We start from the raw sequence: 22592 nt of genomic DNA, 5'->3' as shown, positions 1-22592 counted from the left end.
ACAGCTTTCCATGTGGCTGAAAGTCATCCCAAAGCAGCTTTGGAAATGGCTGCAGAGTGCTTTATCATATGCAAGTACTAGAATTATTTCGGTAATTCCCTGTGGTTTAGGTTGGTTCCAAATTTCATTATTATCACCCAGAAATCAGCATTCTTTTAGCTGACCCACTGCACACAGCCATGATTACTTCTTTAGGATAAATTGCCAGATGTCAGTTTGCTACCTCAAGGATATGAACTTCTGTAATTTTGCTACGTCTCACTCCGCTGTTCTCTACACAGTTTTCATTTTGGCTCCTGCCAGCTGGCCGTGAGGGTATGTGTTGTCATTTTGTGACATTTCCTCATGTCCAGCTGCCTTGGTATCCTCTTAACCTGTTTTCCGTGAAATGATGGATGGCGGGCCGTGCAATTGGCTCCATTACCCACCTGAGAAAAGCCCCAGAGAAACCTCAATAAATCTTGCTCATACCACACCGGGGATGGCCAGTGTGAGTATCAGTAGGACAGAACAATAAATGATTGAAGAAATCCCATGCTGATCCTATTAAACACAGCACAGAGATTGACAGACTCCGGGATCACACAGACCTTGGTTTGAATACTGACTTTGACTTGGACAAGGTCTTGCTGAACCTCAGTTTTCTCAGCTGTGAAATGGAATCATACTGTCCCATCCTGATGAGGTTTATTGGAAGTTAATTCGAATCAGGTGTCAAAACCCATAGCCTAGAGCAGGTACCCAGTGGGACACATTAGCCAGAATTGTTACTAAATAGGCACAATAATTTGAGCCAATATAACAAAACTTTTGTTTAGCTGGGGCCCTTAAGAGATCTGTTAAACTGCTAACAATGATTTTCTAGCCAGTGTAACAACTATGCTCAGGGGAAGAGATGCCCATATGAGTTAATTTCCTTAAATGTTTACTATATTCTATGTTTCATAATTCAGTGTTTCTTAACATTCCCTGTGGAATTGTACTCGGTTTAGTAGGGCCTATTTTCATAGACCTTGTCCTACCAAGTCTTCTCCATAGCAAGGGAAAGGCAAACCCAGGCTTAGCCACCAGGGCAGAGGCTCCCTGGCTGATGAGCTTCAGGAAACACAAATCCTTGGGCTTCACTGAGTCCCCCTGGCTCAGATTTCTACGCTACCCTGGAGATCCCAGGTGTCTGTACCATGAACAGGCTCCCCAGGTAATTCTTAAGCAGGCTGGGCCTAAAACTGCAAACTGGTATTGGGTATGCCAGAAGGTAACCATAAATGGGATATTAATGGGACATTTGGAAATTTCTAGGAAGAAGGATGACATTTTTGTTTCATGCCATTAAAAATATTAAAGCATCATTTCTACTACATCCAGAAGAGAACGTGGTCTTGGGTCTTTTAATAAGATTAACTCTCAGTTGCAAACCTTCTGCTGTGACCTTACATTTTTCTTTCTACCCTTGATCGGCCCCTAAGGGGTGCCATGAAGTCTGATTTTTAGTTCATGGTGTTGTCGGGGCAGCATAGCCCAGAATTCCACTTCCTTCCCTGAGGATGCATTTATTCTGGTAGATGTGCTGTTTTCCATTTAAATGTCCTTTGGCAATAAAAGAGCTGCCTCTAACAACAGGCCACAGGGCTGGCTTTGTCTGCAGAAGCCACCTGTTCATGACTGGCTGTTTGGTCTGGAAGCTTTTAAAATACAGTTCTCTGCTGACTCTTTGGATTCCTCCCAGGAAGATAACTGCTATTCTTTCCATGCTTACGTTAGAGCACCTATTTCTCCCTCTTCTTTAAGGCTTCTGTATACCTTCCCAGTTCATGAAATTAATTCTTTGGGTACAATAATTGTACAAAGACACTTTATCAGACACTTTGTATAAAAGTTCTCATTCTCAGAGCAACTTGGAAAAGTCACCATAGGGGTCAGCTGCTACTTTTGGTGATCAGGCATCACCTCCTCCTTCCTCTTATGACAGCAGCAAGTGGGTATTGTCTGTGGACCCCAAATGAGTTCATTTCCCCAGTCCTTTTCCTCTGTCAATCTGGTCCATCAGACACTCAGTCCCAGGACACTGAGCCTTGAGCATGTGAAGGTGTGGGCTCCGCTGGGGCCTCGGCAGCCAGCACCTCTCTAATCCCCTGGTTCCTGCAGTGGGGACCTGCGGTGTGATTTCTGCAGCCTGGTCCTCTGAGATCCCATGGCTGCTGACCATCTTCTGCTTTCCAAGACTGTTCATATTCTCAGCAATTCTGAGTCCTGGCCCTCAAAGATGTTCAAAACATTCCATTTTTTGTCTTTTGTTTTTTCTGAGATAGAGTCTTACTTTGTCACCCAGGCTAGAGTGCAGTGGTGCCACCTTGGCTCACTGCAGCCACCTTCCAGGTTCAAGCAATTCTCCTGCCTCAGCCTCCTAAGTAGCTGGGACTATGGACACACACCACTGCACCCAGCGTTTTTTTTGTTTTTTTTAGTAGAAATGTAGTTTTGCCATGTTGGCCAGGCTGGTCTTGAACTGCTGGCCTCAAGTGATCCGCCCACCTCAGCCTCCCAAAGTGCTGGAATTACAGGGGTGAGCCAATGTGCTGGGCCCCATTTGTTATTTAAGGGAGAGTCCGTTTCTGCTGTTTGTAACTAAGGACCTAGTCTGATCTCTAGGAATTATTGACCCCAGTTTGCAGATAAAGAAGTTAAGCTTGCAGTTAGAGCTTTTGAGCAAGAAATGCCTCTTCTAGAGAACTCAGATATCCAGGAATACTTGGTCAAGGCTGAGCTGGCCAGAACTGTAACCCTGATATTCAAAAAAGGGATGATTTGTCCTCTTTGGTTTATTTTTCTCACTGAGGCCTGCACACCAGTTTATTTCCTGAGTTGGGCATTCAGCGTGGCCGAATCCAGGTCAACAAAGAATGGCAGCTTGCTCCTGAGTACTGTTCCATCAGCGTCGGCACACGAAGTGATATGAGTTAAAATACGGATAAATGTAGATGTTTTGCAAATATAAGTTTGCATAACATGCACACACACATACACACATATATTGATTGTTATGTGTTAAAAAAATACAATAAACTCACCTCATGTAGGATTTCATGTGACTTATTGCTCAGAAAGAAGAAAAGTTTTTATTGAAGTTGAAAAAAGAAATTGAATTAAAATAATATACTAAATAAACAAAAGTAACCGTGGTTCATCTTAGTTTGGCCAAAACCAGGATGGAGATGAATGGAGGTTTGAAATGGGAGAGTCTCCCTCAGAGTAGAAAGAACCTCTGAAGAAAGGCTTGGCAGATTCTGGTCCCAGATGCGTCAACGCAGACGCATCTTCTTGGTACCATCTCTTTGGTTGAGATGAATGATCTTTAGGCTTCCACTTGCTATTGGTTGCCCATTTTTTATCTGTGAGAATGAGCAAAACCAAGCCTGGGTGAGAAAGATAGGCTCTTTGCCCAGTGTCTAACGGGAAAGTGATGGGGGCAAGTTGAATTTTTTCTGATTATGGAGAGGGAAGTCCTTGGAAGCCCATGAAATGTAAAATCAAGAGTTATGGTGAATGTTAACCCAAGGGCGCAGGCAAGGGTGTGTTTCCAGGGAAAGCATGCCCTCGAGGAGTTGGAGAGGTTTGGATCAGAGTCACCTTCTGTCTGTTCACTGTTCGCTTCCAACATTCATTGAAAACTCCTTATTGTGCACCTACCAGGTGCTAGACGCTGCTCTGGACTGGCACTCCAGGGTGGAGAAGTACCCAGTGTCTGTCCTCCAAAGCAAGAGAGCTGGGTAATCTGCCCCATTTAGTTCGCTGCTGTGAGTGCAATGGTACTGGTTAGCATATGAGCCAAAAGAGCAGAGGATAATGCTGACCTTACTGTGTGTTCAGGGTAAATGGAATGGCAGAAGTCATGGTGGGGCATGCGGGGCTTAAGGAGGCCTTGTTTAAGACAAGCAGGAATTGGCAAGCCTTCCCCATTTACTAGCTATTTGTTCTTTGGACATTACTTAATTTAACCATGCTTTTGTCTCTTTATCTGTAAAGTGGGCATAATTACATCTTCATAGATTAAATTAGTTAACCTATTACAATGGAAAGAGCTTAATAACATCCTGTTAAATGTATATACCAAGATTTATTTGTCTATTCATCCGTCAGTAGACATGTAGGTTGTTTCCACCTCTTGCCTATTGGGAATAATGCTGCAGTGAACATAGGAGTGTAGATTATTCAGCCTTAAAAAAGCAGGAAATTCAGTCATGGGTTACAACATGGGTGACCTTGAATATTGTGCTAAGGAAATAAGCCAGTCACAGAAGGACAAATACACGATTTCATGTATAAGAGGTACTTAGAGTAGTCAAGCTCGTAGAAGCAGAAAGTAGAATGGTGGTTGCCGGGGGCTGGGGGAGGGAGTAAGGGGGTTGCTATTTGGTGGGTACAGAGTTTTAGTCACAGGAGATGAAAAAGTTCTAGAGATCTGCTAGACAACAAAGTGCCTACGGTCAACAATACTGTCCTGTACAATCGAAAATCTGTTAAGAGGGTAGATTATATGTTATCACCTTTTCACAATAAAAAAGAGAAAGAGCTTCAGCAGACATGAATAGTTACACTTGCAGTAAATGTATAAAAGCACAGGAAGAGGGCTGCCTTCCAATTTTTGGCAAGCATTTTTTTCCAGAAGGGAAAGGAGAGAAATGGAACTGGGGAGGGGAGGACTCTGATGTATTTGTAAATTTCATTTCTTAAAACAAAAGAGATCTGAATATGCTGGTTATTCTAGTTAAAAGAAAAAGAAAAAAAGAGATCTGAAGCAAAGGGCAAATGTCACCTTTGTTTAATCAGAATAAGTTATACATTGGGATTTACCACCTTTATTATGTTTGAATTTTTTTTTTTTAGAAGAGTCTCACTCTACCGCCCAGGCTGGAGTGCAGCGGTGCGATCTCGGCTCACTGCAACCTCTGCCTCTCCAGTTCAAGTGATTCCCCTGTCTCCACCTCCTGAGTAGCTGGGACTATAGGCGTGTGCCACCATGCAGCTAATTTTGTATTTTTAATAGAGATGGGGTTTTACCATGTTGCTCAGGATATTCTCAATCTCTTAACCTCATGATCCATCCTCCTTGGCCTCCCAAAGTACTGGGATTGCAGGCATGAGCCACCGCGCCGGCCTGAAATATTTAATAATAACAATCAAGAATAAGACAGTGCTCAGCAAAGCAGATTGGCATAGAGAAGGGCTCAAAATGTGGCAACCAAATAATGCAAACTGAAACATAGAGCCCGATCAGAAGTCCAGAGCTGGAGAGAAAGTGCAGGCTTCTAGGAAAGCTCAGGCATCCATGAGGCTGGGGGGTATGTGGGATCATGAGCTGAGGTTGCCAACGAAAGCCAGTGCCAGATCACAAAGAGCTCCCATAAGCTGAGGCATACTCTGCTAAGGCTAGCGTTAAGCCTGGAGCCTCACACTGCTGGTCTAGCATGGAATGAAATGAAATCTGAGCTCCAAAGCCCATGCTACCATCAGGGGAGTCAAATGTGGCTCCAAGTCCACACAGCCCCATCACCTGGGAGGCTCCCTACAAGAGAGGCTCTGCCGGATACCAATGAGTCTGTGTCCTCTCTCCCACCCACCCCGCTCTGTCTTTCTGCATTCACCTAGGAATGGCAAGACTGTCCCTTCTTGGGTAATAAAGTAGAAGTAGAAGGCCTTTGCTTTGATTGAATGAGCAAGGGCACATAACAAGAATTGTGTGTGTTTGTGTAATTTGAAGATTTGAGGAAAAAAGCTGTCCCGCTTTGCATAGGAATTACTGGGGTAGCAAAAAGGTCTGTGGTTCTGCATGTGAGGTGGTGGGCTCTAGAGCTAGCCCCATCCCAAAGCCCCTGGGTCAGCTGTGAAGTGGTTGGGTCTGAGAACTCAAACCACGGTCACTCAGGGCTCTAACAGTTTCCCAAAACACGACTGAGAAGGGTCGCAGTCCTGTCCTTTGAATCAGAGGGTGGCACCCAGCACTGTATCTCAGGTTGGACCCTCAGGGGCAACTCTGAAGCATTGTCAGCACTCCACCCACTTGAATCTGCCCTTCTCTGAGAGGTGACAACTTCTGCAGTCCTGCAGTAACCTTCTGTTTCTTGCTCCCGCTGCGCTCCCCAATCACAACTAAAATGGGGGCTTGTGGCCCTGTGGCTCTGGTCCACTAGGCTTCCAGTTCTCTGCAGCCTTAGACTCAAGAGGGGACAGGAAGACGCCTTGGCCCTAAGGGCTGTAGCTATTTTGATTGGGAATTTCCTCCACCAAGAGGGAAGGTTTTGAAACAGTTTTCTGGGAAAAGGCCTGAGTTAGTAGATTTGTTAACAATTTCCCCTGAATAACAGGGGGAGTGGGTGTCTCTTCTGAAGATAACTCCAGATCCTGACACCTGTGATTGTGACATATGTTGGGGATTGTAGTCACATCGTAAGCTGCCATACCAAATTGTCACAAATTTAAGTTGTAGCTTAGCAAATCACATTTTTGGAGACTAGAAGGCTGAAATCAAGGTGTTGATCATGGCAGATCACACTTTCTCTGCAGGCTCTAGGGAAGAACCCTCCCTTCCCTATTCCTAGCTCCTAAGGATTACCTTCAGTCCCAGACATTCCTTGGCTGGCAGGTGCACGACTCCAGTCTCTTACTCTGTCTTCAGATGACCTCCTTCCCTGCATGTCTCTGTGACTCTGTATCTTTAAATCACCTTGTCCTTATAGGCACACCAGCCACTGGAGTTAGGGCTCAACCTAATCCAATATAACTTCAACTTAACTCGATTATATCTGCAAAGACCCCATTTCTGAGTAAGGTTACATTCACAGATTCTGGGGGGACATGCATTTTTGGTGGACACCATTTAACCCACTATAGGGACTTCTGGCTATTGGACACAGCTAGCAAAGGACAGCTTTCATGCAGCTGCTCCCATTCCCTAGCTTTATTGAAAAAGGGCCAACTTTACTGGGTCTTCCCTTCAAGACACTTACACATGTTAGGGGGGCCCTGAACGTATCACTGATAGGAGGACTCTGAAAACTGTTGTAGAGAACAGACCTAAACTCTACTCTGTCTTGTGGGATTAGAAGATGTTGAGGAGTAGGGTATAACTAAAACATTTGTGTCCTGGGGACAGATTGAAGCACATTACTATCCTTAAAACTGAGTAGGGGAACTCGCTTTGTTTAATTATAAAAATTGATTCATCCTCCACTTCTTCCTGAGTATGCTCCTGAACAGTAAGTGATGGTGTGTCCAGTCTTCTGTGAGGGTAGGAAGAGCTTTGTGATGATTATCCAAAGTCGAACAGGACACAGTTTCTGACCTCAAGGATTTAAAGCACAGTGATGTGGAGGACGAGTGATCAGTCCAAGCGTTCACCGGTGGAATCTGAGCAGAATGTGAAATGTCAATGTCACTTGGTTAAAGGAAATTCCTTGCCTTAGACTTAGCCACCTTAGGAATACAGGGTAACCTTCTTGACCTTAATTAAGAGGAACCAGACAAAAATTGCATAGCTGACACTTCACACTTAATGATAAAAGAGTAAATGCTTTCCCCCAAAGACTGGGACTGAGGGAAAGATGCCTGGCTTTATCATTCCTATTCAGCATCATACTGGGAAGTCATAGCCAGTGCAATAAGGTAAGAAAAAGAATAGATATCCAGATTTAAAAGGAAGAAATCAAAGTGTTCCTATTCATGGACAATGTAATTGCTACATAGAGAATCCCAAGGAATTCATCTTTTGGAAAGTCCTAGAGAAAATAAACGAATACGGCAACATCAGTGGATACAAGGTCAACATACAAAAATAAACTGTATTTCAACTTAGACGTGAACAATTGTAAACTGATATTAAAAATAAAAATACCATTTAAAAAATCTCCCAAGCAATGAAATGCTTAGGGAAAAATCTAACAAAACGTGTTAGATTTATATGCTGAAATACGGATCTATATGCTGAAAACTACAAAACACTGATGAACGATCCCAAGGAAGACCTAAGTAAATTGAGAGACATACTGTATAGATAAGCTGATTCTAAAGGTGTGTTTTTGCAAAGAACTTAGAGTAGCCAAAACAATTTTAGGGGGAAAAAAAGGTAAACTTGAAAAAAGTTATACTACCTGATTTTAATGTTTATTGCAAAGCTATAGTAATGAAGACAATGTGATGTTGGTGAAAAATCAGACACATAGATTAGTGTAACAAAGTAATGGGTCTAGAAATAGATCCACATAAATATGGTCCATTGATATTTAATGAATGTGTAAGGGCAAATCATTGAAGAAGGGTAGTTGGTCAAAAATGTGGTCAAACAATTGGTTCAAATGTTTGGCTCATTGACCTAAGCATAAAAGTAGAACTATAAAACTTTTAGAAGAAAACCTAAGAAAAAGATTTGAGGCAAGAAATTCTTAGACATGATACCAAATGCAATATCCATAAAAGAAAAAAAAAAGGTAAATTCACCAAATTTAAAAAAAAAATCTGCCCTATGAAAACATTTGTAAAAGAACAAAGATACAAGCTATAGATTGAGAGAAAGTATTTTCAAATCACAAATCTGACAATATACCCAAGCAATATTGATTATAATCCTAAAAGATACTATTCTGAATGCCATATCCCAAATGTTGAAATCTCAAAGGATCAAAATCCCTAAATTCAAAAATCCTTAATGTCTAAAATCCCAACAATCACAATTCCAAAGGATTAAAATTCAAAATGTTGCAAGCCTGAAATCCAAATTCTGGGGACAAAGTTGGTGCATGTTCAGTTGTATGCCACCTAATGTTAGTTGAGTTGTGTTAGGCAGAACTATTTCCTTATTTTCATCTTTATTTGGAAATTAAGTATGGCTTAAGGAGATGCATAGGGGTGCCAAGTTAACAAGGGGTGAACTTGTGGACTTAATTTGAAGTGTCAGTTTGACTGGATTAAGGAATATTTTGAAACCTGGGAAGGCATTATTTTAAGTGTGTCTGTCGGGATGTTTCCAGAGATCTGCAGTGTGTGAGTCTGAGTGAACTAGATGGGAAGAATCTGCCCTCAGAGTTGGTGGGCACCATCCCACAGGGCAGAAACCTGAAGAGAACACATGCAGAAGGTGAATTGGTCTCTCTCTGAGAGCTGGGACAGATTTTTCTTCTACTGCGTTGGACATCAGAACTCCAGGACTGACCTCAGCAGCCACCTGGGTCCTGAGGCTTTGGGTCTCTGACCAAGAGTTACATCATCTGTCTCCCCGGTGTTGAGGCCTTCAGACTTGGACTGAGCCTTGCGACAGGAATCCCAGAGCTCAGCTTGCAGACATCCTGTCATAGGACTTCTCAGCCACCATAATCATGTGAGCCAGTTCCCCTAGTAAATCTCCTCTTGCATACCTATGTCTTTTTGGTTCCGCCTTTCTGAAAAACCCTGACGAATACGAATTTAGTGTTGGGGAAGGCAAATATCGTTCCTTCTTACTGTATTCCTTAAAACACAACAAAAGAGTTCTGTGAAATTATTTCTCACAAAAAGGAAGTGATAAGTATACGAGTATATGAGGTTACTTAATGGTGAAAGATAAAAGTTTAAAAGCTAATTATTATTAGTGTTGCAAAAGCAGAAAATTGTTTAATTGCAGCAGCCAAGCAATAACTAGACTTTTAAATGGACATCATATACTTAGAAAATTTGCAGACCATGGCCACTCTCCAAATACAAGTGCAGCAAGTGTTTAGAAGATTATACAACTGAAAATGCAGGCCAAGAATACAAGAAAACTCCCCTGCCAAATTATTCAATCATGTATGGTTTCTGCTCCCTCACACAGAGCGCTATGTGTGAAATACATAGTTCCCTATGCTATGCATTTTATCATTGCATTATTTTCAACGCTGGAGGCATAAATTACATATAGATTTTTAGAAAATCCTAATTCACTGTGTGCATTGTTTTGTAAATTTGACTTCCTGTAAGTGCCTTAGTACAATTTTGACTTCGTGTGTAAGCAGTGAGTACGTAAAAAATCAAAACTTCCTCAACAAAGGAAGAGCTATCCTTTTGTACATTTGCATTTGTGAAAGATAAAATGTCTCCAGATCTCAGCTCTTTGGGCAACTACATTTGCCATGGTTAATCCATTGTGGTTTTTGATCCATCCCATTAAGACTTAGGTATTTCAGATGACTGCATTTATGAAGCAAAGTGCACATAACACCAACACTAGTGATGTGTGTATATGCATTTCACTTTTTGGCCTATTTATTTATGAATATGGTTTATCTGCTCAGAGCTGTTATACCCACGTGCTTGTTATTAGTACACCTGAATGTTTATGTTTACAAAAATATGCGTGTTATTATTGCCTAGTTTCTTATGAAAAGTGGCCTGTGAAGTGCTCTGTCATGTCTTACATGTTTTTTAAATAGAGAAACATATTTTCAAATGTAAATAATCTCCGAATTTTTAAAAATTATTTTCCCCGGGATTATATTTTCAGGATTGACATCTCTTAGGATTGTTAATTTCAGGATTTTAGACTTTAAGGATTCTTATCTTTGGAGATTTCAACATCTGGGATTATGGCATTCAGGATTGTGTGTTTCAAGATAATGACCCAGATTCATACCCGGGATATATTAACAACCTCAAAATGCCACAAGGAGAAAACAAAGACCCAAGTTAAAAATGGATAAGACTTGACCAAACACTTCATCAAACAGAATCTACAGACATCACATAAGCACATGAAGAGATGTTTAATATTACTAGCCTTTAGGGAAGTGGAAATTAAAACCATGACGAGATTCTACTACATACACCAAGTACATTAAAAATACTGACTAAACGGTGTGCTAGTGAGCATTGGAAGCAACTGGAACTCTTACATATTGCTGGTGAGAACGTGCAACCACTCTGGAAAACAGCTTTGTAGTTTCTCATAAAGTTAAGCATTCACTTACCATGTGAACCTGTATTCTCATTTTTAGGTAGTTATCCTTGAGAAATGAAAGCTTATATCCACACAAAAACCAGTGTGTGAATGTTTATAGCAGTTCCATTCACAATGACCAAAAACTGTAAATAATCTAAATGTCTTTCTGTCGGTGAATGGATAGATAAACAGCTGCACATCTTTGCCATGGAATGCTACTCTGCAATGAAAGAGTGAACTGTTGATACACTCAACAACTAGGGTGCATCTCAAAGGTGTTATGCTGGGTGAAGACAGCCAGTTTCAAAGTGGTACTTTTGTAAGATGTTCTCCAAAAAGACAAAACTATAGTGATGGAGAGCAGACCAGTGATTGCCAAGGGCTAGGGCTGGGGGAGAGTACGGCTGCCAAGGGTTAGCACAAGGGAGATTTTTGGGGTAACAGAACCTGTTCTGTATTGCAATTGTGGTGGTAGTTACACAAATCTAGACATTAAAATTCATAGGCCTGTGCACACAAAAAAGCCCATGTTACTGTACGTTAATTCAGAAAACAACATTTTTAAAATCCTGGAAATGATACCATAGGGATGGTGGTCAGCCATCACCACCAGTGCCTCTGAATCGAGGACAGACAACTACATAGTACAAGCAAGAGGCTAGATGATCCTTACAAAACATCTACAGCTTACATTTACCCATCCACCTAGGCATCCACCCAACCAGCCAGTCATTATGGGTTGTTCTGACCAGCATATAACCAATGCTTATGGAGAAGGCAATATGATGGGGGAGGAAGATATAAGGAAAGACAAAATACATGAAAAATATTAAGTGTGAGAAGCATCAGCAAAGAAATGTATTGATGACCGGAAGACAGAAAATTTCTAAAGTGGTTTCCACTTAGGCGAGAATTTACCAGACTCATATCACATTGAACAGTCTTCAATTATTTTATTCACTGGGCTATTTCCATGGAGCTATTTGCACATTGGCACAAAATATCTGATTTGGCATATTTGAAAAATGTATAACACTGTATCTATTTGTATATATATATTGTATTAAATGCAGCAATGGTGTGTCTACAATCCTGATTTTATTTTATATGAAATACTAGTAAGTGTAGTATATTCAAATGTATTGGAAGTTAAAGAATTTCAGTTTCAGGGTGTGAACAGAGTGTCTCTCTTGATGGGGATAATTAGCAAAACAGGAAACTAGGAACTGAGAATGGAAATGAAAGGTCAGCAGAACAAGAGGAGGAGTGGAGGTTTATTTCTTTTTAATTATTGCATTAAAGCCCTGGAAGACGTGGAAGAACGGGAGAGAGAGGGTGTCCTTCAGGCAGCAAGCGTGTGGAGCACTGTCCAGTGTGTTGAACGAGATGTCACCTGGCAAAGCTGAGACCATTAACCTTGGGGATTGGAAAGAGACCTTGAGAAATGTCTACTAAGTTTCCAAATAATAGAATAAATACCCCAGGCTTAGTATCTTTTCATGATCTAGGACTTTCGTCGTGGGATTTTGACACTCCAGTGGGGGCCCAGGAAGCAGAACCCAGAAATTGTATACAATCTAAAAAGAATTGAAATTTGGATTGAAGACCAGACGAGGCACAGAAGCAAAGTGCCTTAGCATATGTGTTGCCTGCCACAAAATAATATAATCTGCAAACTTATTTTTAAATGTCTATAAAAGTAAGATGAATTGATGGACAGGTAAAAGAATAGCTAATTGATGGATACATAGGTGATTTAAAAAAATACAAATCTACACACTCAAGGAGGTGGCATGTAATTCCTCACTCTTTTAAGTGTGGGATTCATCTAGTGACTTCCTTCCAAAGAGTACATATGGAAAGGAAGAAAAAAGTGTAACTTCACAGTGGAGAACCTGACCAGCACTACCTCAGCCTGGTGATCAAAGTCAACATCAACAGTGATGACATGTGGACAGTATGTATCCTTGACATAATGAGATGAGAAAAGCACTTTACCTCTGTGGTCTTTCTTCTAAAAACCCATAACCACAGTGTAATCACCAGAAAATCATCAGACAAATCCCAATTGAGGGACACTCTATGAAACCATATAAGTACACCTCAGATTGCCAAGGCTATGGAAAACAGAAAAGTCTGAGAAACTCTCATAGCCAAAAGAGCATAAAGAGACATCATGACTAACAGTAATGTGGTCATCTCTGATGGGATGCTGGAACAGAAAAAGGAAATCAGCAAAAGCTAAGGAAATCTAAGAAAAGTATGGATTTTAGTTAATAATACACCAGCATGAGTTAATTAGTTGTTACAAATGTACCATGGTAATATAAGATTTCAATAATGAGGGAAACTGGCTGGGAAGTGTATTGGAACTCTGTACTTTTGCAATTTTCCTTTTTGCAATTAAAAAGTGTGTTTAAATAAACAAGCTTATTAAAACGTTAATGGCTAAACCAAGGTGGTGGGTATATTGGTGTTAATTGTAAGATTCTTTCAACTTCGTTGTAAGTTTACAATGATTCATAACTTTATTAATTTGCTAGCATTTATTTGTAAGTTGAAACTGTAGTGTAGGAAGATCCTGAAATGCTTCAAGCACCTACAAGCAAACAAAGGATTGCAAATGAAAATGAACTGGAGATCGCTAATAAAGATGTGCAAATTGCCTCTGAGTTTGTTTTTACTTGGTGTGCTGCATTCACTGCTTTATATTAATCGATGCAAAACGATTTGTAAGGATATTAATAACTGTACCATCAATGTGGGTTCCTCTAACCCTAATACCCCCTTGAGATTTTAAGTTTCTTAGTCATAATTTCTCCTAAGTGCCCACGGTGTGGGAGAGACTGCGTATTTATGTTTCTGCAGTTGATCTATCCTCCTACTTCATAGCAACAAAGCTGAGGCTATCAGGCATAACTGCCCCATTTCCTGTCCTCCTACCTCGAAGCTTATTTATAACCTTCCCACCCTCGCCCCCTTCCTTCCAGACTCAGAGAGCAGTTCGGGGTTGACCCCTTATTGTGTCACTCGATCCTCCCCTTTCTAATTCTGTCAAGGCATTTACATTTTTTAAAATCAATTATTTTATTTCTTCCTCAAATTGTTAAACTTTATGCACTAACTCTACTTCACAGCCCCCAAAGCCTGTGAATCTTATCTTTAAACAGTGTATCATGTCCTCCCAAAGCAAAACAAATCAACCACCCCAACCCCTTCTCTCTGCCTCTGTTCTCCTCCGCCTCTTGCTTCCTGTCTTTTCCCAAGGTCAAGGTTCTGCAGAAGACTGTCCACACATGTCACCTGCATGGGACCTTCATTTCTCAGTACCCAACTCTCCATCGAGAAGCCTCTGACAAGGTCACTGAGATGTCCCCAAAACCCATGCCAGCAGCCTCTTGTGGTCACCTTCTTGCTAGACTTTCAACAGCAGGTGACACCAATGACTGAGTGTCTACTTGACATTCTCCCCTCTCCTGGCTTCCAGGACCTGTTTGGCTAGTCCTTGTCAGCCTCGTTTGCTGGTTCCTCTTGCTCTGTTCACCCTGATAAATATCACAGCTCTGTCCTTGGCCATCCTCATATCAAGCCCTAACACACTCTTTCCACACAATCCAAACTCCTCGGAAGGCCACCTTCACTCCAGTGACTCTAAGTTATACGCTGCCCCACAGAATACCAGAAGCCCACACACAATTTGTTTTCAAGACTTACTGTGTGCTGGGCACTGTTCTAAGCACTTGACCTACCTTGCCTCATCTTATCTTTACAACCCTATCAGGGTGGACTATCATTAGCATCCCATTTGACTGAGCCCGGAGTGCTCAAACAACTGGCCCGAGTCCACACATCTTGAAGCCAGGATTCAAACCCTGTCCTGAAATGTGCTTCTTGCAGAACATCTCCACCTCAAGGTTTTTCATCCCCCCCTAACTCACCATGCCCCAAATGGAATTCACAATCCTTTCCCCCAAACCCTTCTTGTATTTCCATGGGAGGATTCAGGCTTGGTGGAGGCTGAGGCTTCTATAATTGGGCAGGAAGGGGCTCTTTAGGAAAAAATAAATAAAAAGAAAAAAGTTAATACAAGAGTATGTTTGGACCTTGATAGTGGACATGAAAGGGAGGGATTCTCACACATAACCTTCATTAGTTTCATGATGAACCCCCCACCGCCAATACATTTTGTATTCCAATGGCTAGCATCTAGTCATTCCAGCAGGAGGTGTGGAAACTTCTTTTTCTATTTCCTCCCTCTTCCCTACTTCATCCACACGGAACCACCATTTACCAACCCACCTGTCCATTCAACCATCTACTCATCTGGTTCTACCTTCCTCAAATCTCTAGAATCCCTCTTTACCTCTTTGCTTGCACTATCCTGATATAGCTCAGGTCTTCAACAGCTTCCTGGCTTCCAGGACCTGTTTGGCTAGTCCTTGTCAGCCTCCTTTGCTGGTTCCTCTTGCTCTGTTCACCCTAATAAATATCACACCCACCTTTCCATTCATCCATCTATCTACTCATTAATCCTTCTATCCTCCCACCCACCCATCATCAGATCATCACCATAGTCCACTCTGTCTATTCCTGCCTCTCCCTGGACTTTCCCCAACCCAGTTCCTGTGCTTAGCAGGGTGACAATTAGAAACAGACATCTCATCAACCCTTCTGTGACTGTCCATTGTCCTCTGACTAGTGTCTACATTCCTTGGCTCAGCAGCACCCAACATGGGACAATCGTGCCAGCTTTACTTTTCCCTGTGCTCTCATTTTGTTCCTTTCTTCAAGGAGTCATTACTGAGGACCTATTCTTGAGTACTATTACCAAGTGCCAATTGTAGGGTAATTGGATGCTGAACACTAAATACGTAGTAGCAAGCAAGACCAGATCTTTCACATCCCTTGTCTCATCACACCAAACAGCTTGCGGTTTTTAGCCTCTAAGATTTTGTTCAGCCTCTTTGCCTTTTCCTGGGCTTTGGGGAAGTTTTTAAATTCATCGATTACCTGAATAATAAACACTTATCCTTCATGGGTCAGATGCAGTGTTATCTTCCATTCAGAGCATTTTCTGATCACCCTGCACTAGCAAAAATGGATCCTTTCCTCCTCTCTATCCCAAACGTGCTTTTGAGATCTGATCTTCTCTCAGAACAGCTAATATGGTTTGATGCATCTACTTGACTACTGAGAAGGTATCCCTCATTTCAAAGCAAACACTTGGATCAAAGATACATCATTTTATTCATCTCTGCATCCCCACTGGGATCTGATACATAGTCGACACCATCAGCTCATGCATAGATACATTCACCAACTCATCCATCTACACACCCACCTTTCCATTCATTCATCTATCTACTCATTAATTCATCTATCCACCCAACCACCGATCCATCCATCTACCCATCCATCCATCTACCTACCCACCTGTCCATCTACCCATCCATTCACCCACCTACCTACCCACCTGTTCATTCAATTGTCTACTTTTCCATCTACTCACCCACCTGTCCACCTATCCACCAACTCATTCATCTACCCACCCACTCTTTTATCCATCCATCTACCCACCCATCTATCCACCCATCTATCCATCCAACAAATGTTTCTGAATGTCTTCAATGTACCAGCCATTTCTCCAGACTCTTTGGATATAGAGAAGAACAAGAAAGATGAGTCCTATGCTCTCACCAGCCCTACATTCTAGTGTCTGTTGCCAGGGTGGTGGGGGTGGGGAGGGAGTCATAGGCTGTGGAAATAAATAAAGTAGGTGAGCTAGAGGTACTGTAAAGTAAATTAAATAGAGCAATGTCCCAGAGGACAGAGTAAGCAGAGGAGAGGACCGAGGTGAAGGCAGGGAAGTTGGGGAAAGTGTGAGAACTTGGAAAACACAGGAAACTTGACAACAAACCTGATTTTGAATCCTTTTTCTTGCATTTATTTCTACATGTGTCACCTTAGCCAAGTCACTGCACCTTTCTTAGCCTGCATTTCCCCATCATGAGATGGGGTACAGTACCTATATCATTGGACTTGGGAGAAAGATTGACTAAGGCAATTCAGTAAGATGTCTGACACATAATAGGTTTCAACAAATATTATTTCCTCTTCTTTTCTTGCTTTAAACAAATAATGATGCTGTTGCCTAAAAGTTAGGTTATGCCATTAGAAAGTGCCTTTGTTCTTTGCTCTTGTTCTACCCAAATGGAAAAATGGCAAAAATCACAGGGTGGGCCTCAGCTCTCCATTTTGTTAACATTCAAGTTGATATTTCCCTTTTGTGACAGTAACAACATGCAAACCAAAAACTGAAACAGCTTCAGTTCTGTGCCCTGGGATCCAGCGTGGCACTCGTGAGAACTCTCCAGAGACAGCCACACTTGGCAGCAAGTGGCACAGGCTCTGCAGAAGGCACCCTGGGTCCCTCTCAAAGCTTTAGTAGCCAGAGATGATGAGAGAGCTGCAGACTCGGGGGGGCGGAGGATGGGACCAAGCCGCCGAGTACCTCATCTAACGTGTCTTAGGAAACACCCTTCTCTTTCCTCACTCACATGGGGCAGCTGTAATAATTCAGCTTCATGTGGCTGGATTTTTTCTTTTTTTCTGTTTTCACTTAGTTCTTTTTTTTCTTCTCATTAAAAAAAAAAAAGTCCTAACAACAGGCTTTGGGCCACACTAGACTACCTAGTAAGGGGGATAGATGATCTAGATGATTTGGGAGCTGGTTCTCAGAAAAGCCAGGGAGCTCTGGTCTCGAGAAGGCTCGGTAACCAGGAAGCTGAGGAACACACACACACACACACACACACACACACACACACACCCCTCCCTGGCTCCAGTTCAAACCACCTCACACCCCTAACCCCGGAAGTAGATTTCTCAATAGGCAGGGCTGGGTATGAGTCACAGGCAATTCCGTTTTGTCTGGGAGCATGAGACCTCCCACTCTTGAGGCCAGAAGGAGTTGCTGAGATGGAGCTGTGGTTCTGATCTTCAGGGGATTTCCCACATCAGCATGGTGGCTCATGAAGAGCATGGTTTCTTTCCTCGGCCCTCTCGAGGGGTGAGGATGCAAAGGACTGAGTCTGTGGGGTTTGATGCACATGGTGTGTGGATGGTGTGTGGATGGTGTGTGGATGGTGTGGGGAGGTGGGGAAGGGGGACTAACATGAATGGTGTGGAGTCTTTCAGAGGGGTCTCCCCAAGGTCACATAGTTGGCAGGCGGTGAGTACTCGCACTCATGCAAGGGTTAGGGATAGGAAGGGAAACTGAGACCATTAATTGTTGACACCATAGCTGGTCTCTGAGGCTTTCAAATGTTCTCCCAGAAGGTTCAGCCTCAGGGGAGAGAAGCCAGGGGAACCCCATGGCACATCCCCAGCCCTGCCTGCAACCCCCACTCTGCCATCTCCCCCTACCTTGGGCTATGAGGGGAGGTAATGAGACCTGCAGCTCATACAGTGCTCTCCTTTTCCCTCCAATCAGCTCAGACTAAGCAGAGAGGTGGGCAGGAGCTCTCTCACCAAAGAGCATCGTGTGGTGGCGGGTGGAGGGGCCTGTTGGGGAGGGGACCCACCAAATCCTTGGGGGTGGTTCTCAGCTCCTTGGGGATAGGGGAGATGCGTCCTCAGGAAGGCTCTGATCAGGTGTCTTCTATTCTCTTTTCTTTCTTGGGTGGGAATGATGCTTCCTGCTCTTGTGATCCATCTTTAGGCTGCGTTTCATTCTTCTTCTTCAAGTCACTGAGAGAGACAGAGAGAAGGGGACCAAGGGCAAGCCACGGGGTTTTGAAAGTAGCCACAACCTTGATTGTGAGTGCTGCCTCCGGGGGTCTGCTCCACCAGGAGTTCCTGTCCCAGGTGTTCACAAAAACAGTAAAACTCTGTAAAATATTTGGAAATTTACTCTGAGCCAAATATGAGCCCATGACACAGCCCTCAGGAGATCCTGCTCAAGGTGGTCAGGTGACAATTTGATTTTATATATATTAGGGAGATACAAGAAATAAATCAATATGTAGAAGATGTACATTGGTTTGGTCTGAAAAGGCAGAAGAGCACAAAGCAAAGGCTTCATGAAAGTCATAGATACATTCAAAGATTTTTCTGGTTGGCAATTGGTTGAAAAAGTTATGCTATCGTCTAAAGACCTAGAATCAATAGAAGGGATTGTCTGGGTTAAGATAAGGAGTTTTGGAGACCAAGGTTCCCATTATGCAGAGGAAGTCCCAGGTAGCAGGCTTCAGAGAGAATAGGTTGCACATGTTTCTTATCAGAATTAATTCTCTTCTGGATCAGGAAAAGGAAGGGGATTCTCTTTGGAAGGTAGATTTTCCCCACAAGAGACAGTTTTGCAGGACTATTTTGAGACACAGCAAATAAACATAATTTGGGGTAAAATCCTTTTATTTCTTTCAGGGCTTGCTATTTGTTATGTGATGCTACACTAGAGTCAGGCTGGAATTTGATGTCTTATTGCTACAAAGAGTCAGCTTTGTCAATCCTCAGGTCTGTTTTAATGTTAATGCTGGTCAGTTGTGCCTGAATTTCAAAAGTGAGCAGGGAATAATGAGGCATGTTTAACCCTCCTTTCCCATCATGGTTCGCACTAGTTTTTCAGGTTAACTTTGGAATGTCCTTGGCTGAGAGGAGGGGTCCATTCAGGTTGGGGAACTTAGAATTTTTATTTTGTTTACACAGGTCCCTGGGAGGCTGCCACAGGGCCATTTTGGTGACCAGAGGGACCTGTTCAACACCCTGTAGGTCCCAGCACCTCATTCAGGAAGTAGAGTGCCTCTGTCCACCACCAAGTCTAAGGACAGGTGAGTGAGCACTCATCATTCCCAGAAATCAGGTCGGCACAAAATGGCACTGCCCACAAAGCCACAGGAAGAAGAGAAACTACGACTATCATTCAGTTCATAGAAGGCACTGTACTGGACCTGGACATTAGGCAGACATCCACGTCTGACTTTTAGGAGAAAAGAGAACATGACAAACGGATATTCTCAGTAGATGGTTTATTAGGAAAGAAAACATCTTCCAGCATGTGTCCTGGGGTGATGCATGTGGGAAGCACTCAGTCCGTAGTCCTGGTCCTGGTTTCCCCAAGCCCAGTGCCAAGAATGTGCGGTGGACAGCAGAGGGCGCAGTGTCTCAGAAAGATGCTTCCACTCACAAGGATTGGAGTTCACAGGTGAGCTCAAATAACCTGCAAACCCCAGAAACCTGAGACACTGCCCCCTGGGCCTTTTATCAACTGAGACTTTACTGTGATTATCCCGGCAGGGGGCATTGCTCTCCTCTCTGCTAGAGGAAACGCTCTTCAGTGAAAATGTAGCATTTCTCCAGGGGTAGCAAAGCTGAATGCCTGCTTAGCTTACAAACCCTCAGCTGGCCTAGGTGGTGTAGAGACCCTGCTGTTACTGCTTTGAGCATCGGTCCTGTGGACCGTGCCAGGAGATCTCTGGGAATGTGCACTGGGCAGAAGCAGCATTCATCCTTGGCCCTCACCCATGCTTTATATGGTGAGGTTGGGAAAATGGCAGGAGGCTTCTTTTGAATCTCAAATCAACACCCTTGCCCCATTTAGATCCTATCTGGCTGTTTCCTGCTAAGATGTTACAGCATCACTGCACCATCTTTCCTCTTTCAGCAAAGAGGAGTCATGGGGTAGATGGACCCCAAAACTGAAAACATGAATCCAGCTATGTTGTTTACTCCTTAGGAAATGCACTATTTTCTGGAAACCTGCAGAAACTTCAAATGCATTGGCCACACAAAGCTAAGTCAGCAGAATGACCCGTTTGGCTTTGGAAGCTAGTTCAGTTTGGTGGGCGGGGAGAAAGATGAGGCAGACTGTGGTTTTGCAGTTCCTGGAGCATAGTGAGCTCCAAAGCTCCCTCTCTCCCTGCCCTTGCTGCACTCTTCCTAATTTCAGAGAATGCCCTGCCCTCTCCTCATACGGCCATTGAGTTTCTGGCATCATCGGTTTATCTCTGTCTGTGAAATGAAATAGCTACTGTGAAATTCTTCACCCATGGCATGAGAGATGGGTATGGTTCTTGTGGGCCTCTCTGCAGCTCCTCTTTCTCTCAGTCACCCTCTCTGTCTCTCCTGCCTTCTGCTTATTCTTTCTCTACTCTTATCCATACTCTCCCAGTGGGTTCTCTGTCCTCTTTTTTTTTTTTTTTAATCTTTCTATGCCTCCAGCCGAAAAGATAAAGAATGTACATCTTTCTTGTTAAAAAGTTTTGCTTTGCAGAAATACAGCCAATTTATGATTCTGGCCTTCCCAGCTAGGAGCAATGTTAATTTACATTTAGGACCATGAGGAAGGAGGTTTAGCTGTGAGCTTCTGAGGCTGGAGAAAATTACAGTGATACATAACGGTGCTACACTCACCGAGGTGCTGAGCTCAGGCTGGGCTCAGGCAGCCACTAAGCTCAGAGTGGAAAGTTTCAGGAGTGGGGGGCAGAAAGGAGAGGTTTATAGTTCCTTCAGATTCTAGGGATTAATTTACTAAGATATTCCTAAGCCAGAAAACAGAGACAGAGGACAAAGAGAGAGAAGAAGAGCAAGACAGAGACAGAGAGAGACAAAGAGAGACAGTTAGAAAGAGAGACCAGAGAGGAGAGAGCAAATATTAAAAGGAAAAGGAGAAAGAAATTTGACAGTTCATGAACATTTTTTAAAAGTCACAAATTAGGTTTGAAGAGATGGGTAGAGGTTTAAGGTTTCTTCATTAGGCCGGGCATGGTGGCTCATGCCTGTAATCCCAGCACTTTGAGAGGGCAAAGCGGCAGATCACCTGATGTCAGGAGTTCAAGACCAACCTGGCCAACATGACAAAATCCTGTCTCTACTAAAAATACAAAACTTAGCCTGGCATGGTGGTGGGCACCTGTTATCCCAGCTACTTGGGAGACTGAGGCAGGAGAATCGCTTGAACCGGGAGGCAGATGTTGCAGTGAGCCAAGAATGTGCCACTGCACTCCAGCCTGGGTGACAGAGTGACACTCCATCTCCAAAAATAAAAATAATAAATAATAAAATAAAATAAAATTTTTTTTCAATATACTTTAGGGATTTTTCTTTATTTACCACTAACTAAAAGGGCCCCAGCAGCAGGTGACTGGCAACAGAAGAAGGTTCCAGAAAAATGAGAGTCACTTCACTGAGCCTTTGTCCTTGACCTGCAGGATGTCTTGTACCTTGTGCATTTTTCCGAGGTTCAGGATGGTTCAGAGGTGCAGTGGTCAAGGCACTGAAGCTTATCCTGGCGACCCAGGTTACGGGTAGATCTGTCTGGGTGCCACACGTGCCTCTGTCCCCTGGATATCCCTGTCCCACTGAATGCCACCCCTGAGCTCCAGGTGATGTTCTAGGGGGAGAATGTGGGCTTAGGATCACTCAGAATCCTTGAAACCTGGATACACCACTTACAAAATGTGTGACTGAACCAGGTTTCTTCTCTCTGAGCCTTGGTTTTCCCATCTGGAACATGGAGATACCAATATCTCACAGTGTTATTATAAGATTTGCTTGTAATATCAATATGCTGTTAAATCACACAACTAGTAATGCTGACTGCTCATAACTCACATGTGTTGAACAGTGCACTGGGTCCTCATTTTACATGCAT

The 22592-nt window shown here is 43.0% G+C and overlaps 1 long non-coding RNA gene across 1 annotated transcript; it reads left to right on the top strand.

Moving 5' to 3' along the window:
- The first annotated feature begins 17870 nt into the window (after positions 1–17870).
- On the top strand, positions 17871–21595 carry LOC108317348. The gene is made up of 3 exons (XR_001830710.2): positions 17871–18054; positions 19367–19456; positions 19649–21595. It is a non-coding gene; the product is annotated as an uncharacterized LOC108317348 (long non-coding RNA).
- Positions 21596–22592: the final 997 nt, after the last annotated feature.

The sequence above is a fragment of the Cebus imitator genome, unplaced genomic scaffold, assembly GCF_001604975.1.
Source record: "Cebus imitator isolate Cc_AM_T3 unplaced genomic scaffold, Cebus_imitator-1.0 Scaffold200, whole genome shotgun sequence".
Classification (NCBI taxonomy): Eukaryota; Metazoa; Chordata; class Mammalia; order Primates; family Cebidae; genus Cebus; species Cebus imitator.
The sequence above is the reverse complement of the archived record's forward strand: the minus strand, read 5'-3'. Positions and strand labels throughout refer to the sequence as shown.